At 44.7% G+C, this 19,227-nt stretch overlaps 1 protein-coding gene across 2 annotated transcripts in view; it reads right to left on the bottom strand.

Moving 5' to 3' along the window:
• Window positions 1–19,227, bottom strand: part of TTC39B (tetratricopeptide repeat domain 39B) — a 171,122-nt gene that overhangs the window by 71,314 nt on the left and 80,581 nt on the right. The window contains exon 1 of one of the 2 annotated variants that reach the window (XM_088472627.1): window positions 13,822–14,116. The exons of the other annotated variant lie outside the window; for it this stretch is intronic. The gene's annotated coding sequence lies outside the window, so the exon portion shown is untranslated. Of the gene's footprint in view, window positions 1–13,821; window positions 14,117–19,227 lie in introns of those variants that run through there. 2 annotated transcript variants of the gene reach the window in all.

Here is a 19,227-nt window from a genome sequence, read left to right as displayed (position 1 = left end):
GTAGAGGCAGTGAAAAAGGAGCGTCTATGGAGAGACTCTGTAGGTCGGTGAACCAGTGGAGCCTGGAGTTATCAGTATCACCATGCCGCCTTCTTGCTTGAATTTTCAGATAACCTTCAGGAGGAGAGAGATCAGAGGAAAGAGGTATGCAAGATTGAAGTCCCACCACACTGCCAGAACATCCACGAAAGCGGCTGAGAGATCTCTAGTCCTGGACCTGCACCTGGGGACCTTGTGGTTTTGATGTGAGACCATGAGGTCTACATCTGGTAGGCCCCATTTGTATACCAGGAGTTTAAAGACCTCTGGATGGAGAGCCCACTCCCCGACGTGTACATCCTGATGGCATAGAAAGTCCGCTTCTCAATTGAGGACTCTGGGAATGAACACTGCTGAGATTGCCGGGAGATGATGTTCGGGCCAGACCAGGATGTGTGCTACTTCCCACATGGCTGCCCGACTTCACGTGCCTCCTTGATGGTTATGGTAAGCTACTGCAGTCATGTTGTTAGACTGGATTTGGACCGGCCTGCCCCGAAGGTCGTCTCGCGCCAGAGTGAGCGCTCTGTACAATGCTTGAAGCTCCAGGACGTTTATGGGCAGGGTTGTCCATCATCCCTGAAAGATATGATGACCGGTACCGCGCCCCATCCGTGAAGACTGGCATCCATAGTAAGGAGCTCCCAATCTGGGATCCAGAAGGGAAGACCCTTGTCCAGATGGGACATCGGCAGCTACCGTGAGAGGGAAAGCCAAACCTCCGGAGAGAGGAAAATCGTCTGGGACCGGATCAAATGATACTGCCCATTCCACTTGGAGAGAATCAGTTCTTGAAGGGGCCTGGAGTGGAACTGGGCATATGGAAGGTGGATACCATGGATCCCAGGACCTGCATTGCTGAGTGAACGGATACCCTTCGATTGTGGAGCAACTTGCGCACACACAGGTGCAGTGCCGAAATTTTGTCCGCTGGCAGAAAGATCCTTTGTGCTCTAGAATCCAGTAGTGCACCCAGATGTACCGTCCGATGTGTCGGAGAGAGGGAGGACTTTTTCCAATTGATGAGCCAGCCGTGTGTTCTCAGGCAGTCCACTGTCAGCTGAAGATGGTCACGCCTGCGGTTAGATCTGACTGGGAGAAGGCGTGGGTAACTGAAGAGGAATGCACAAACCTGGGTGGCTGGACCCAGGTCTTTCTCATAGAGGAAGAGGAGGTAGATGTGATGACTGGTGTCAGGAGGAACAGATGAAGGAACCACTAGACAATGAGAATAGTCCACAAGTGTAGATTACTTGATATTAATAGTAAGAGTCCATAGAAGAATATACTGGATTAGCATAGACAAATCGGTAAGGACCAGGGCCGGTTCCCCCATTACGCATGGTACGCAGCTGCGTAGGGCGCCACATAGTGGAGGGCGCCTCAGCTGCATACCATGCGGGCCGCGGGCAGACCGTCTCTGTGACACAGCTGCACTGCGTGTGTAGCGCTGACTTGACGGAGTTCGGTCAGTCCTACACAGTGACAAACACACAGCCGCCGGCAGCTGTGTATTTGCTTTAGCAGCTGATGAGAGTCAGACAAAGTCATCTTCCGGCTCCCACAGTTGGTAATGGGAGAGACGTCATGACATCTCTCCCGTAATGCAAAGCGGCCCGGGAGGACGGACGGAGGAGCTGATAGCGGCGGCGGGACCAGGATTTCAGGTGTGTTTTTTTTTTTTTTTTTTATTACGTGTGTCTCTACTGCAGGGTGGGGGGGGGACTACCACTGGGGGCACTACAAGAGGGGGGCTACTACTGGGGGCAGTACAAGGGGGGATTACTACTGGGGGAACTACAAGGGGGGGCTACTACTGGGGGCAAGAACCTCCTCTGGGGTACTACTACTAGGGGCACTACAAGAGGGGGGACTACTACTAGGGGCACTATAAAGGGGGAGGACCACTACTGGGGGCACTATATAAAGGGCAATACTGGGGTTACTGCATAGGGGGGAACTACAACTGGGGCCACTGTTTAAAGGGCACTGCATGGGGGGACTACTACTGGGGGCACTATATAAGGGGCTTAATACTGGGGGCACAAGGAACACTACACAGAGGGGACCACTACTGGGGGCACTATATAAGGGGCACTGCATAGGGGGTACCACTACTGGGGGCACTATATAAGGGGCTTACTACTGGGGGAACAAAGGGCACTGCACAGAGGGGACCACTACTGGGGGCACAAGGGGCACTGCGCAGAGGGGACCACTATTATGGGCACTATATAAGGGACACTGCATAGGGGGTACCACTATGGGGGCACTGCCTAGGGGGACTACTACTGGGGGCACTATATAAGGGGCTTACTACTGGGGGCACTGCACAGGGAGGACCACTACCAGGGGCACTGTAAAAGGGGCACTGCATAGGGGGGGCGCCAAAAAATATACTCACTTACCAAAAAATTTGGGCTAGGGTCGGCCCTGGTAAGGACCCAACTTGATATATGACATTATTAGAGATGATCAGTTGGAACTGATGTTGATTGAGAGATAATTCCCAATGATGCTAGCCAAACTCCAATGGTCGAACTCTTAAGAGATAATTCCCAATGGCAAATCTGGACTGCAACAATCGATGGTGGAGTTGACTGAAGATGAAGATAATCAATTAGGATGGACTGTGCCATTCAGAATAGCAATGGATGGAGGAGTACAGCACAGGAGCTGCAACTTCAGTGGAAGAGACATTGTACTGGCAGAGGAGTTCAGTCTAAGGAAAGAATTAATAGGGCTGGACTCCGGATGATAGGTCTGTGCAGTCAACAGACCCACAGACCATGCTCTGAGTGGATGACTGGACTCAAGTTACAGAGTCCAGATGGCCGTGCCCATGACCCGGCTCTGGAGGGAAGGCCGGTGTGTGGCCTGCGATGGGACAGGAGACAGGTGCCTGCACAGAGTACAGAGACACGGAGTACTATGCCTATGTCCAGCAGCCGTCCAGAAGCAGCACGCGAGCCAGGATATCCTCTGTACCACACTCCGGATCGTGACAAAGATAGCATAACACAGCCAGTGAATGTGCCAACATTAAGAGGTCATCTAGGTATGGCAGGATTGTGACTCCCTGGCGCCTGAGGTGGGCCGCTATAACTGCCATTATTTTGGTAAAGGACCCAGAGGGGCCATTGACGAGACCAAAGGGCAGGGCCCAAAACTGGTAATGTTGCTGCAGGACAAACCTTAGGAACCACTGGTGGGCTGGAGTAATAGCAGGTATGCATCCTGAATGTCCAGAGAAGCCATAAAAATCCCCAGGTTCCAATGCCAGGACAATTGATCGTAGAGTTTCAATGCGGAACAAGTGCACCCGGATAAATTTGTTGAGGGATTTAAGATTCAGAATAGGCCGATGAAACCCTTTGGGCTTCTGAACCAAAAAGAGTGGAATAAAAACCAGTTCCTTGATGAACCGAAGGAATCTGTATTATCATCACACCTGAACTCAGCAGTGAGTGAATGGCTTCCTGGAGGACCAGGGCCTTGATCGGGTCTGGTGGAGGACTTAAACAAAAACATTGCTGGGGAGATCACCTCAAAAAGGTGAGGGCGTAGCCGTGAGAGACCACTTCTTGGGCCCATGCGTCCATGGTTGTTTGATGCCATGAGTCGGCAAACCATAGAAGTCGGCCTCCCACCCTGAAATCCCCCCAGGAAGAGGCCCATCCAGTCAGACAGAGGGTTTGTCGCCAGACTTGGGGGCTGATGTCTGGCCACCCAAGGCTACTTGGATCGAGACTTAGTGGTGTGAACTAGGCTGCCTGGGAAAGCACTGTCCTTTTGCCTTACCCTGAGGACAAAAGGACTGAAAGGAGGACAGTTTAGGCTTAGAGGTAGCTGCTGATGGCAGAAAAGCAGATCTTGAGGCTGCTACAATTTTGTCCAACTCTGCGCCGAACAGCATGTCTCCAGATAAGAATAAGGATTTGAGGGCCTTCTTGGATTCTGTGTCCACCTTCCAGGACCATAGCCTAAGGACCCGGCGGGCGACTACCGAGGTCGCAAATGCCTTAGAGGTAAGAAGTCCAGTATCCAGTGCAGCTTCTCCCAAATGAGAGTCCGCTTCTCGAATAAGGGAGTTGTAGGCCAGTTGCTCCCTGGTAACGTCTGATGGTAGGCTTCAAGCGCATCCGTCCATCCTTCAATAGCCTTAGCTACCCAGGCTGCGGCCATAGATGGCCGAGTAATAGCACCAGAAAACGAGTAAACAGACTTGACACAAGTTTCCTAGTTTTTTCTCTGGCGTCCTTAAGGGAGGATGCGGATGGAATAGGCAGCATAGAGCTTTTGACTAAGTCTGCCACGTGAGAATCAATTGACTTCCCACTTAGTACACTCGCTAGGTGGGAGAGGGTAAGAAGACACTAGTCTTTTTGGAATCTGGAACCATTTGCCAGGAGTACTCCATGCTTCCCTCAACAGCTCAGTGAGCTGGTCTGATTGAGGGAATTCAGCCTTAACCACCTTTTGGCGTTTAAACATCAGTGTTTTAGGCTTAGGGGACAGGTCTCTCACCCTCTATGTTCAGAATTGATTTAACCACCAGCACTAGAGAAGTATCACTGTTGGATGACGGTCCTCCTCGCCCGAGGGGGACCCGGGGGGAGAAACGTGTGAATCATCTGCCTCCTCAGATGATGCATCAGAATCCAAAAGCAGGGTGACTGAGAGAAACAGATCACCTATGTGCTTTGGCGGCTGTCTGTCTGCCTGTAACATTTGCTGATAGGCGGCAGATGTCTGAGCCATATTCTGAACTGTGGGCAAAAACATCCATCCAAGGAGGATGCATAGGGGGTACAGACATAGCAGGTTGCAACAGCTGTGGGTACCACATGGTGGGAGGTAGCATGGGGGCTAATAAGTGGTCCACTAGCTACGTCATAACCTGGGATAAGGAGAACACCAAAGGTGGCTCCTCGACAGAGACTGGTAAGGTGGGCTGTTATGGAACATAGCAAATAGCACACAGACCATCCTGCACAGAATCCTAAGGGGACAAGCACACTGAACATGATCTGCAAGTAATCATCACAGGGGCGGCAGCTTCCTGTTTACCCTTGCCTTTAGAAGACATAGTAATAACCAGCACACAATCAATGTAAAGCTGGTAATGTGACACCCTTCACAAATACAGGTAAATGTGAAGTAATAATGAATCCCTATACACCTGGTAGTTGAGGGTTAAGAAAGAGCAGAAGGGATAGATATAACTGACAGTCAGAAAATGTAAGACAGTATATCACAACAGCAGAGCTAGCACAAGTCACATATAATGCATATAAATAAATATACTTGCAATGCGCACTGAATCAACTAAACAAGCCTTAATAGGCTGGAGCGCTGTATAACCTGGCCCTGAGGAGAGGTATACAGGGAGCCTGGACCAGATTCTGAGACCTGTAGTATTAACCATGCTCTAAGTCAGTGATTCCCAACCTCGGTCCTCAAGGCACACTAACAGTCCTGGTTTTAGTGATATCCATGATTGTGCACAGATGGTTAAATCAAAATAACTGCGGCACTAATTAAGTCACCTGTGCCCAAGTATGGCTATCCCTAAAACCTGGACTTTTAGTGTGCCTTGAGGACCGTGGGAACCTCTGCCCTAAGAAATGGCTGCTGAGTGTCTCACAGTGGGAGGAGGGTGAGGAGGAGCAGCTCAGAGGCAGGAAACCTCTTGTGAGGGATCGCACTCTAGGCTGGGTGAGGGGCTACCGGTCGAGAGCTTACCTCCCCGCTGCTGCATCAACCGCCGGGTGCTGCTGGCCTATACAATGGTCCCCGAAGTGAGTCCTAACTGCCTCGGTTATCTAGTGGGGTGTAGGCGAACCAGACGCCTCACTACATGGTCCTCCGTCTGGTCTCCACAACCGGAGGAAAGGACTGCCAAATATTCAATTCACCACAATCTGGGAATTGCCTTACCTGTTTTCCCCATTTGTCCGCCTGCAGTCCTGAGTCTTCGAGTGGAGCGGCTAGCTGAGCTCCACTGGCGCCCACCGTAATCAAAGGACCACTCAACAGTGTTGTGGCACCGGCGGGTTAGTTGGAGCAGTAGCGCAGGCACCAATTAGGACGCCCCGCTGCTTGCTCTGAAAAAAATTCAATAAATAAATAATAAAAGTAAAGCTTGGGCTGCTGAATGCAGTCCCCCTGTTAAAGGTGCAACCAGCTCCAAACGCAAACTGATCTGCCTTTGGCTGGGGGCGAGGTATATGTGGAGGAGGACCGGTACATCCTGGGAGCTAAAGCTTTCGACTGTTTGGTGCCAAGTTAGCTCCAACCACCTGCACCCCATGATATCCCTGTGGATCCCTATGGACCCTGAAGAAGAAACCAATAATTTTATATTATTTGAATTTCAACAGTTGCACAATATTTTTTAATACATACTTTTAACAAATATTTTCACTAAGTAGACCTGAAAGCCTATGGACACTGCATACATGTAAGTCGGATAGATCAGCGTTTCCCAAACTCCGCCATTGCAGTCCCGGTTTACAAGGATATCCATGCTTGAGCAAAGGGGACTTAATACAGTAGTTCAGTCAATTTGGTTTAGCCAACTGGATATCCTTAAACCCTGTACCGTAATGTCAGAGTGTGGGAAACTAGGCTAGATGGTTCATGCATACCTACAGATTAGCTGAGAGAAGTGGTAAATTAACCCTTGCTGCTCCAGGCCAATGCCATTGAGGCAGTTGAATATTGTTCATCTGGTTTAGCAAGATTTTAATCAATGAACTGCAGCAACAGATTTAAAAAATCCTTATTGCTGCCTGATATTATATGACATAGAGACCTAAAGATATGTGAACATAAACAGTGTAAATAAATTGTTGTGAAAATTAAAAGATTATTTATATATCCTAGAATTGTAAAAATCCCATCAGAATAGGCCGTTACTTTCTAATAATGCCCTCGCTGGGTTAAAGCAACTCCTCCAGCCATGGCATCATTGGCCAGTAATGATCCAGTCTGGAGGGATTATTACTGCAGTAATGCACATGCCGACAAGATCAAAAGCCATCAAGGTCAAAATATGTTAGATGTAGTGTTTTTTATAATGTAACTAGTTTCAAGGATTTTAAATTCTATACCTTTGAACAGTCTGGAATTATATTTCTTTAACTAGACAGTTGTTTAAAAGGAGAGATGCTTTATCAGTTTTCCATTCTATGATTTGTGATTTATGCGTGTCCCAATTTATTCTAGCAGTTAATACACAGCTAAGAGATCAGCAATTAATCCCACATCTGCTTCATCAAAATAGTCCAAACTGCAATAAATAAAACCAGGACAGTCTAATCACAAATATTTACATTTAGAATTCTGTATTTCATAATACACAAAACAATGTATTAAGATATTGTCAGGTCACTGGGGTTTTCTTGACCAGGTTCAGGAACCCTAGGACGGACCTCTACTTTAGGAGAGTACATGAAGCTAGCTAGGTAGCTTGATGAAGCTCCACCTCATGCAGGTTGATAGTACTTTGGAACAGATAACAGGAGTTGAATCAGGAGCAAACTGCACTTGCAATGCAGGTGACTAAAACAAGAGCAGATGATTACAGCACTATTTGGAGATCTGTAGCTGGAACTAGCACAGAGCGCTGTTAGCAACAATGTAACTTGTAAATAAACAAATGCAGAATCCTGTAGCAATGCTGACGACTTGAGATAAATGCAAACATAGGGCCTGGATCACTAAGGAGCGCTATTTTGCTTATATGCACGCAACTGTGTTGCTAATATCAGCAGTGTTATTTAAATGTTTGCATTCGCATTGCGATCGCAGCCTGTCATAAGGATGCCCACTTCCCCTTACTCACATCTGTATAGTTTAACAACATAGAGAAACAATCGGTAACATTGAGTAATAAAAGACATGGAAGCCCAGACCCTACTCAGGAATTGCTTACTTCATTGCACGCTATGAGACCTCAGGCAGCATCTGGCATCGCATTGCAATGGCTGATTTATGCACGCCCATGCAACGGCGTTGAAATGCACTGGCACGTCTGCATTCGCCCAACACCCCCCCGTCACCACCCGCAAAATGGCACTTGTCAATCACTCTGCCATGGGTCTGCGTATCCTCTGCGACCGCAGTCCCGAGTGCAGTGGCTAGCTCGCGCACGCACACTGCGATGCATACGTATGCACAGTACGCAACAATATGGACCGATTGCGTCCACAGTCTTCAAGAAGCAGATAAAGGACTGGAACTATGCAGAAATGCAAAGACACCAGGAGCGAAGATACTAATCCCTAAGGAGAGAAGTTTCTCTGGCAATGTTCACAGTGCAAACCTAGGTTTAAATAGGGCGCTCCGAGTGCTGATAGGCTGAGCAGAGCAAGTGACCCATGTTGCTGATTGTTCAGTATCAGTTAGGTCATTGCAATTAAGATGGCAACATCCATGTTCTACAAAGTGGGGGAATGGATAGAAGAGAATGCCAATCACACATGCTGATTGGCAAGCATGATCCTTGAACGCACCTTCAGCAGCTTGGTGGGGCACGGAAGGCTGTGATGTGCCACCATCCATCAACAAATGAGGACTTTTACCCCGAAGCTTGACAGATATTGGCCTTTGTGCAACAAGAACACACACTGCTAAACATGGTAAATCAGACCGTTTCTAACTTGCACTAGATCAGTATAAATTCATATCTGATGGCTGGTGGGCTTTGCAGCACATTTGTGAACGATTTTATCACTTCCCATAGCATGAGGTTTATAAAGCCCATTTCATCTCTTTGGTCATAAGTTTAAGGGACTCTGCATTACCACAATTTCCGTGCACTTATTGCCAGATCAGGTGCCATCCATACAGTACTCTGCAGCATTTTTTCCACACCTGCCTAAAATTTTTGCAAAGTAAGAATGCTTTCAAACAGAAGTGTTAATACTTAATAGTTTATTTTTATCAATTAACAAAATGCAAAGTGAAGGAACAGAAGAGAATCTAAATCAAATCAATATTTGGTGTGACCACCCTTTTCAAACAGCATCAATTCTTCTAGGTACAGCTGCACACAGTTTTTGAAGGAAATCCGAAGGGAGGTTGTTCCAAACGTCTTGGAGAACTAACCACAGATCTTCTGTGGATGTAGGCTTGCTCAAATCCTTCTGTCTCTTCATGTAATCCCAGACAGACTCGATGATGGTGAAATCAGTGCTCTGTGGGGGCCATATCATCACTTCCAGGACACCTTGTTTTTCTCTACGCTGAAGATAGTTCCTAATGACATTGGCTGTATGTTTGGGGTCATTTCCCTGCTGCAGAATAAATTTGAAGCCAACCAGATAGCAGCTTGATGGTACTGCATGATGGATAAGTACCTGCAGTTATTTCTCAGAATTGAGGACACTATTAATCCTGACCAAATCCCCAACTCCATTCACTGTTGCCTGCAGACACTCATTATTGTACCTCTCTCCAGCCCACCGGCTAACAAACTGCCTTTTATTACAGCCAAACTTTTAAACTTTTGACTCATCAGTCCAGAGCACCTGCTGCCATTTGTCTGCACCACAGTTCCTTTGTTTTCGTGCATATTTGAGTCGCTTGACCTTGTTTCCATGTCGAATGTATAGCGTTATGGCCATAATCTTTCCATAAAGACCATTTCTGGCCAGACTTCTCCGAACAGTAGATGGGTGTACTTGGGTCCCACTGGTTTCTGCCGGTTCTGAGCTGATGGCACTGCTGGACATCTTCAGATATCGAAGGGAAGTAAGCATAATGTGTCTTTCATCTAATGCACTAGAGAGGTGTCCACATACATCAATCTTCCATGCACTACAAGTTGCGCCACACAACGCAGGAGGTCCATGTGCGTCCGGAGCGCCGAGAATCTTTCGTACGACTTTTTACCTTCAAAAGTGTCTTATTCACACAGTGATGCACAAGCAGCTTCAGCTGATTAAAGTGATATGCAGCATGCCTATATTCTCTGTGCATCTGCGGGTGTATCTGCATGTGAAATGCTACGCTACAGTATCAGCGGCTGTAACATGTATCTGCATTCACCGCACTCCTACTCCGGGAAGAACTACATTCACCATCACCATAAATCCACATCAACACCACAATAAGTATTATTAGCGGGACGCCGCAATCATTCGTTTGAGACTGTCATATTTAGTAGCTGATTCCAGTGACTGTAAAGAACTTGTACTCTTTCCCAATCATTTTTCATAATAATTTTTCCCTATATATTTTTCCTTATTTTTTATTTTCAAGTCAATTTTTCTAAGCAAGATATTTTTATCTTCAATATTCTTGATCCGATCTACCATCAAGAAATATCATTTTCTATTTTCCAATAAATGAGCATTAATTCATTGATTTCACATGTGGTCATAATTTCAGCATAGTGATATGTTGATTACAATCATTTAAGGATACACACTAGATGTTTTCTATATATATATTTATATATAGTAATTACCAACATTACGAAAGGACCTTTATTTGACAGCCTTTTGCTGAGCGCAGTGTAGAATTTCTTTATGTATCTGCTTATGAAATGCTACGTTACAGTGTCAGCATAGCGTAGTGTTTTTCATGCAGACACACCCACAGAGTACATAGGCATGCTGCATATCATTTTAATCAGCAGAAGCTATTCGCATCACTTTGTGAAGAAGACACATTTGAAGGTAAAAAGTTGCACAAAAAGATGCTCGGCGCTACCAAGTCACGCCAAGGCACGATTAGAAGGGCTGTTTAACATGCAAGGAGGCTAGATGTATGAGGACACATTTGTAAGTTTCCTTGGTCGACCACTGTGCCTATGGTCCTCAACGTTGCCCGTTTCTTTGTCCTTCTTCAAATGAGCTTGAACAGCACATCTTAAATCCCCAGTCTGCTTTAAAATCTTTGCCTAGGAGAGACCTTGCTGATACAGTATAGCTACAGTCTTGTTGCAGTGCTCAGTCTTGGCACAGTGTATGACCTGTGACATGAAACAGTCTTCCACAACCTCACCTTTGTAGCAGAGTTTGGTTGTTCCTCACCCAGTTTTAAGCCTTCTACACAGCGGTTTCTGTTTCAGTTAATGACTGTGTTTCAACCTACATATGAAAATTATGATCATCATCATCTGTGTGGTATAATTGATTAATCATACACCTGACTATAATCCTACAAAATCCCTGACTTTGTGCAAGTGTACCTAGAAGAATTGATGCTGTTTTGAAGGCAAAGGGTGATCACACCAAATACTGATTTGATTTAGATTTTTCCTCTGTTCATTCACTTTGCATTTTGTTAATTGACAAAAAAATAAACTATTAAAACACTTCTATTTTTGAAAGCATTCTTACTTTAAAGCATTTTTTCCATACCAGCCTAAAACTTTTGCACAGCATTGTATTCACGCAAGGGGGTAAATTTACTAAAGTGAGAGTTTTTAGAAGTGAGTTTTAAATAGTGATGTTGCCCATTGCAACCAATCAGATTCTACTTAACGTTTAACTAGCACCTTCTAGAAGATAATAGCTAAATTCTGATTGGTTGCTATGGGCAACATCACTTTTAAAACTCACTTCTATGGGCTTATGTTCAACACAGCATCAGCTCCACTGTTTCCATGATTACGGATATTGCTGGGGAATCTTAAACCAAGTGTCATGAATTGTTCCATTTAGATGCAGTACCCCATGTAATGATTTCACTTAGCCAAACTATTGAGTGTTTACCAGTAATTGGATACCAATACCAGGCTAATAGTTATCCCCAATACTGTACATATCTAAACCTGAACATAGCTTCTAAAAGGTGCTTGGATGCATCATGTTAGGGCCACAATCCCATTGTGGGAGGCGTAATATTACCCCCTAGTGGTTTACCTAGAGCTGCAAAACCACTCCCCTTCCCTAAAATTAAGATTCAATAGTCATGGGCACCAAGGACATCTGCCTTTGGTACCCGTGGCACAGACATAACTGTTGACTACCTTTTCGAGTAAGGACATATGTGCTGACTCAGATGGAGGTACATTCTCCTTAAAATCAGGACTGTCATGCTGAAATCTGGACCATTATATGGACACATGGCTCTCAGTGACTTGCAGGTGTAAAGTAAGCAGAATTTTTGACTAGATGGATACTCAATTCAATATACAATTAACTTGTTAGGGCAGACACAGTAACAGAATACAAAATAATATACTGTATCATGGAAATATTTCATATTCCCATAATAAGCTAAATTAGCAAAATAATATGTTGTCTAATTATATTGGAAACGTTAAAGAATGAGGAGGCTTATTGTTTACGTAAACCAATTAAAAAGTATATCTTTACCAATGCTGCCTCTAAAGAAAGATACCACCTGTCCTGAAAGCAAACAAACAGTTCACAAGTCAGAAATCAGTAAAGTAACTCCCCCTATAGGTATAAATCACCCATGCATAGGAAAGGGTTTCTACAGCAATCACTCAGAACGTTATCCTACATGTACTGGTGCGTACACACGTAGCGATGTAAATGATCGATTTGAACGATAACGATATCGTTACAGTTATCGTTCAAATCGGTCATTTGAATGGTCCCTACCAACTCACCATCGACCAGCGATGCACGGCCACGGTGGATGATAGCGATATTGTCCATCAGCTGTGCATGCCGGTCAACTTGCTCGATATCGAGCAGGTTACTATAGGGACCCGCAATCGTTTATTGTGGGTCACTATAGTCGTCTGTGAGTTGGTGGTGTGCTGGATGTTCGATAACGATCATCCAGCACACAAGGAAGGGTGCAGGACGATTAGCGAGCGCTATAGTATCGCTGGCTGATCGCTACGTGTGTATGCACCATTACTCTCTCCTAGACATGCTGAATATACAAATGCAGAGAGGATGTGATGTGTTGAAGCAGTATGATCTAACTAACTTCTCCACATCACATCTCCACTACACATATATTAAGGTGATCTTCATGGTTTAAAGAAAACTAAAGCAAGTCTAATTTGCAAAAGGATTAAGAAATGTATTTAGAAATGGCAGATTAGAGGACCAGTGCTGAGGACAAGATGTAGCTGCTGCTGGCTCAGTACACAGACAGAGAGCATATTGCTCTCCCCAACACTGCACACACAACATTACTGCCGAACAGCTCTCATCGTCTACTACTCTTAGGCAGCTTATCAACTTTATCTGATTTAACTATTACTTTATCAGCTAAATAATGATGCTAAGCCTTTATTTTGTATAGAGATTTCTGGTGCTTTAGATAGAAATCACATCAACCCTCCCCCAGCAAGCAAGTCTATACAAGTTGATGCATGCAAGATAATAAAAGGTCCCTGGTGAGGCTGTAAGCAGAGGGGAGGGTACATGGAGGAAGTGCAGATGCTCTGCATGACCTACCAGTCACAGTAGTATGATAAGAACTCTCTTTAAGCATGATGCTTGCAGACTTATTTTAGAAACACATGTGCAATGTAACGACACATAACATAGGCAGGTTGTGTCAAGGACTACAGAGCATGAGAAATGAGGTGGTGGGTGGGTGGCAGCAGGTAAACCGAGCAGCGGAACACAAACAAGTCAAAATAATAAAACACACATAAAATAACAGTAGTCATTATGTCATCCTGCAATGCTTTTTTAGAAGGTGTTTACATTAATCGCATTCCAGACATTTCCAAGGTGAAAAGTGAAGGTGAGGAGGCAGATCTACAGTACTGTATGCAAGTTATTTTTAATCATGACAAAATTGTGGCAATGCAGAATCAGGTACTATACTTACACGGTGAGATCTGCAGACAGATTTTAGGAGGAGAAGAGAGATTTCACAATGCAGGCTGGATCCTGCTTAATCAGGTCTCCCACCGACACCAGGATATTTAGATTATGTATATATGCGAACATCCATATGCTGTATTCCTATGATCAGGTACCAATTGGTCAGTTACAAATTAATCACAAAGAAGAACTGAAGATGCAAATTCACGAGGTAGCAGCTGGCCTGGCAGGGGATCCCCATCACAGCACTTGAAGCAAATGTCAACAGAATTAGCAGCAGGTCGATGCTGGTACACTGGATGATGCTCTTTCGTCTTTGCTCAGGAGGGATGCTGGGAGATTTCACCAATCAGTGATGCAGCCTAACATAATCCATCTCTCCAACCACAGGGCAAAGTGAGCGCACACACTTTATTGGTGCCTAGATAGCTGCAGTACCCATACACTGAGCCTAAAAGTAATCATGTAGGTTAATCCATTCAAGTATTCTACTCTGTGAATGATGTGACTAAAATACATTGCTTCTGTGTATGTTAGGAAGTTGTCTGTTAATAAGCAGGAAATAAATCACCGTAAAAAATTTCAGATGGTTTTATTCGTATTATAGGAGCATATAAACAAATAGCATTTTGTCTATCAAAATATTGTATAATACCACTTTGATGAACAGAAGAACCAGAAAATCTATTTAAAGAGTGGAAAGAGGGGAAGGGGTAGCACACTGGGATCTCTGAGATTAAGAGGGTGAACGGAGTGCCGGAGCTGCCGACACAAGGGTCCGCAATACAACACTGATCACCCACAGCACAGCGGAACCACACCCCCCCAAGGGAAAGCATTCTCAAGGTCACTACCGCCATAAAGCACCACAGCCAAACTTCTACATCTGCACACAGAAACACATGCACAACTAGCCGTCACCAGCAGCCGGGATACGGAACTGGGGATGCCACACTCCTATAGGATACTTCATATTCTTGATTCTATTGGACCACTGCTATGTGGATTATTTAGCTACTATCACTACAGACTGTATTTCCATTTTTGAACATTAATAACTGCATTATCATTTGGCACCAGTGAAGATACACTTGTACCTTACACCATTTTTTTAGGATATTACAACGCTGACCATGCTAACATATCCTATATAGCTGGTCACCAAGTCAACCTTCGTAAAGGGATTTATTTTATTTAATACCTTCTGTGCTCATATCATTCCTTTCTCACACACTGGAACTTGAAATCTCACTAACTTAATTTTACTTGTATGAAAATTAACTTTTAAACACAACAACATGGAAAGTAACATTTCAAAAAGAAGATGTTTGGCTTTTACCAGTTAAATCTCTTTCTGAGATCATCTGGGGAGATGCTTCTTGATCATGGGGTATAGTGAGGGTTGAGGAGCCAGCCCTTAAATGAGTTAACCTTTAATGGAATAAAGCTCCTCCGCTCCAAACCCCTTCTTCAGTTTGAACGTAAAGAGCCTTAAGGAAAAGTTGAAGAACTAAGGACTGGATTGCATCCTATTCATACGAAAAACAACAAAACAAGGGAGGCATCGAAGTATCCCCCAGATGAACTCAGAGAAAGATTTAACGGGATAGTACCAAAACTCTTGTTTTCGCTTTCCTTCATCTGGGGGACGCTTCTTGACCATGGGGATGTACAAAAGCTGCCCCTAGGGGAAGGTTAGTTCAGTTTTATCTGAACATACTGTACGTCTCTGGATGCAAATTCCTGAAAGCTGTAAAATTTGGTGAATGTATGAACAGACAACTACCGGTGTGTAGCTGCTCTACATACTGCTCCATGGACACAGCACTCTGCGCTGCCCATGAAGCCCCCACCGAATGAGTGGAATGAGCAGAAATCAGCCCCCCATACGCCTTCTTAGTTGTGCCCGTAATACATCTGGCTATAATCTGCTTTGATGCTGGCCAACTTCTTTTCCTGGTATCATAAAGAATAATGTCTTCCTTATACAGATAGTTCTCTCCAAGTATATTCTTAATACTCTAACCACATCCTATAGACAATTGCCTATGATCAACTGTCTTACTAGATTTAGTGAAGGATGGTGTAACCATTTCCTGATTAAAATGAAAAGCCGACACCTTATGTTGAAAAGAAGGGAGTGTACGTAATACTACCCTATCTTAATGGATAACTAAAAACGAAGGTTTGCACGATAAAGTTCCCAATTCTGACATCCTTCTAGCTGATGTATTTCCAAAATACACATTTAAGGTCTACCTCCTGCAACGGCTTAAAAAGGTGGAAACTGGCCAGCTGTATTTAGGTCCCATGGCTCTATAGGATGCCTATATGGTACCTGTATGTGTATTATACTCTGCAAAAAAAAGTCTACTTCTAAAATAAGGGCCAATCTTTTCTGAAAATAAATTGACAGAGCTGATACCTGTACCTTCAGGAAGTCTAACCTAGGCCCAATGCAAGACCTGCCAGAAGAAAATAAAGGAGTCTAGGTAACAAGAAAGAATGAGACTTTCTCCTTCCTTCATCAAGTAATATAATTTTTCCATACTCTGTGATAATTGTCTGAAGAAACATTCTTCCTAGTTTTCATCCTTGTCTGAACTACGCAATCCAAGAAACCCTTTTCTCTTAAATTCTTGGCTTCAAGAGCCACAACATTAAATTTAGCCACTGAATGACGTGACAGAAAAGGGATAAAAGATAAGGAGTTTGGCTCCCAGACCCACTACCATTTGTCTGAATACCAAACTCCTCTTGGTCAGTTTGGCCCTGCAAATATCATTGGAATCTTTTCATTTATCTACCTGAGCACTCTCAGCAGCATTATTATTGGGGGAAATATGTAGGCCAGGTGAAACGTCCAAGGTACCACCATTGCATCTATTTGGAAGGCTAATGGATCCTGATTCTGCAACAAAATCTGTACGTACTGAAGCGTTGGAAAAGCCGGAGAGTGCAATACAACTTTCTGTCCACCAGATGTTGATTTTCCTAATCTGCACAGCACATGTGTGAAATTGCTAACAAAGCTTTTGTAGCGCGGTCTGCTGATTGCCTGATGGAACCTGTCATTCATTACACTATACAGTAGTACTGGACTGTCTGGTCATAAATCAACAATGGACATCAGTATTTTTTTTACTTTTAAATCTTCACTACACTATTAAAAATAAATCACTTGGTGTGCGAGTTCTGTGTTGGCCAGATGACGCACAACCAGCATTAAATAAAGACAGAGCAATTAAAGTTCAATATTCTTAAGGAACGCTACTGAACTCAATACATTGCTCCCAACTTCCCACCACCTGGCATTTCTATGCTACTGTATGCCACCCAGCTGCATGTTATGCTAAACTATTGTACAGTATTGTACACTTTACCTGCTGTAAAGTCGTACACGTCACATCACATACACAACAGGTGTGGCTCTTGATATGGCTGACATGTGTGGTCAAGTGGTTAAGGTGAGCGCCTTACTAAGTGGGCACCTCAGGTTCGAGGCCCGGAAGGGAATAATGTTATTTTGGACATCAGTATTTTTTTTTATATATTTTTCTCTCTTTTACATTTTCATTACAGGATTCAACATAAATTACTTGGTGTGTGCAGTCTACTACGCAAATCTACCAGAAAATGGCCACCGCATAATTTTACAGGTGATTTCTGATACTCTGCAATACCGGCAGACGGAGTACTCTGGAGAGGTAAGTATAATTATATAGGTGCAGAATGTGAGCCCCCTGGACCCAGGAGCTTGTGTGCATCCATTATATATGATAGGCCAATGCAGTAAAGGGTCTGCTGTACGTACTTCGCCGGGAAGGCAGACACCTGTCTGTAAGGTACACGGCAACTAAAACTGTGAAAGTAAATACAACAAACTATGTATTTAATAAATAACCCAGAAACATGGGATATATGTTAAAACTAAAGAATATATACAATTAAGACTAGCAGAACACGATAATAACAGTACAATTACTACTGTGCTGGTTTTTCTTTCTTGGTTTGATTTCACTTTCAGTTTTAACAATACTTTATTTGCTTTTCCTCCTGTTATTTTGTCATGTTTAGTCTCATATGCTCAGGGACATCTTAGATTATAACATACTTGCCAATCTTTGGGCTGCCCCTTCCAGAAGAGGGCACATAGGTCAGCAATGCGGAGGGCGCGGTGCAGCAGAAGTGAGTGGTGTTGGGGGCAGTAACAAAATCTTCATGCCCCCCCCACCACTATACAATGACATGATTGCCAGCTTTGTGACGCAGGGGGTAGAGCCATGCTGTCGCGCTTCAATGTACTGTCCACTACACTCAGGAGAATGGGCGACCATGGCCAGGTGGGCTCCAGGAGGCTTGCCCACTCTTCCGGGTGGCCAGGAGCGCCACCTGATTGTCAGGAGTCTCCCGGACGATCTGAGAGGGTAGGCAAACATGATTGTAAGTTATTTTTTAGCTGGAGTCGGTACATATCTTCCAACTCCGACACCACCCAACATTACCTAAGACTCATTTATCTGTGACACAGACCACCGGAAAGCATACAGGAAATGCAAAAGCAGCACCTAACAAAGGATCTTCAACTACCAGTAAGGCCAACAATAATAAGGCGTGATTGCTGCATAAAAGCTAATGTCACAAGAGCACAAATTCATTAAAAAACAATAAGAGCAGAGCTACCAGATCAAGTCTCATACACTGTGATACATGCGGTCCTATGAAATTACCAATACCTGTAGGCAACAGATACATAGTGACTTTTCCAGAACCTATCCAAGACGCATACAATAACTTCTCCATTATCTGATGTCTACTGTGCTGCTCGGAAGCTCCACAAATGGTCTACTGGCAGAAAGAGATGGGAAGAGGCAGAGGCTGAGGATGGAGAGGCAGAGAGTGATGAGAAAAGGGTGACGAGGGAGAGGCAGAGGGTAACAGGTAGTGGAAGAGGTTGACAAGGTAAGGCAGAGGGTGAGGTTGACAGAGAGAGGCAGCGGGCAATGGGCAGTGGATGGCAGGGAAAGGCAGGGGGTGATTGGGAGAGGGTGACAGGCAGTGACTGAGAATGACAGGCAGAGGGTGATGGGTAGTAGGTGGCAGGGAGAGGCAGGGGATGACCTTCAGTCAAGGCAGCAGCAGGTCACTAGTCAGAGGACTTGAAGAGGCCCTCACCTCCCATGACACACTTGAGATCACCTCCGAGGATCTCCAATCTCTAGCCATCTGTGGGCAAACTTGAAGGGTGGGTTCTCTCTGGTGGGATGAGTATTGAAGGATTTGCAGGCATCACCTGCATTACCCTGCCTTCCTCTTCACCCTGCCTTCCAGCTGAACAGATATGCTCCAGCTGGACAGTCTCCTCCCTCTTTGAGATGGTCCCACTGCGTGGCAGCATACTATGGTGAGT

This window comes from Taudactylus pleione, unplaced genomic scaffold (assembly GCF_031769625.1).
Source record: "Taudactylus pleione unplaced genomic scaffold, aTauple2 ptg000127l, whole genome shotgun sequence".
Lineage (NCBI taxonomy): Eukaryota > Metazoa > Chordata > Amphibia > Anura > Myobatrachidae > Taudactylus > Taudactylus pleione.
The sequence above is the reverse complement of the archived record's forward strand: the minus strand, read 5'-3'. Positions and strand labels throughout refer to the sequence as shown.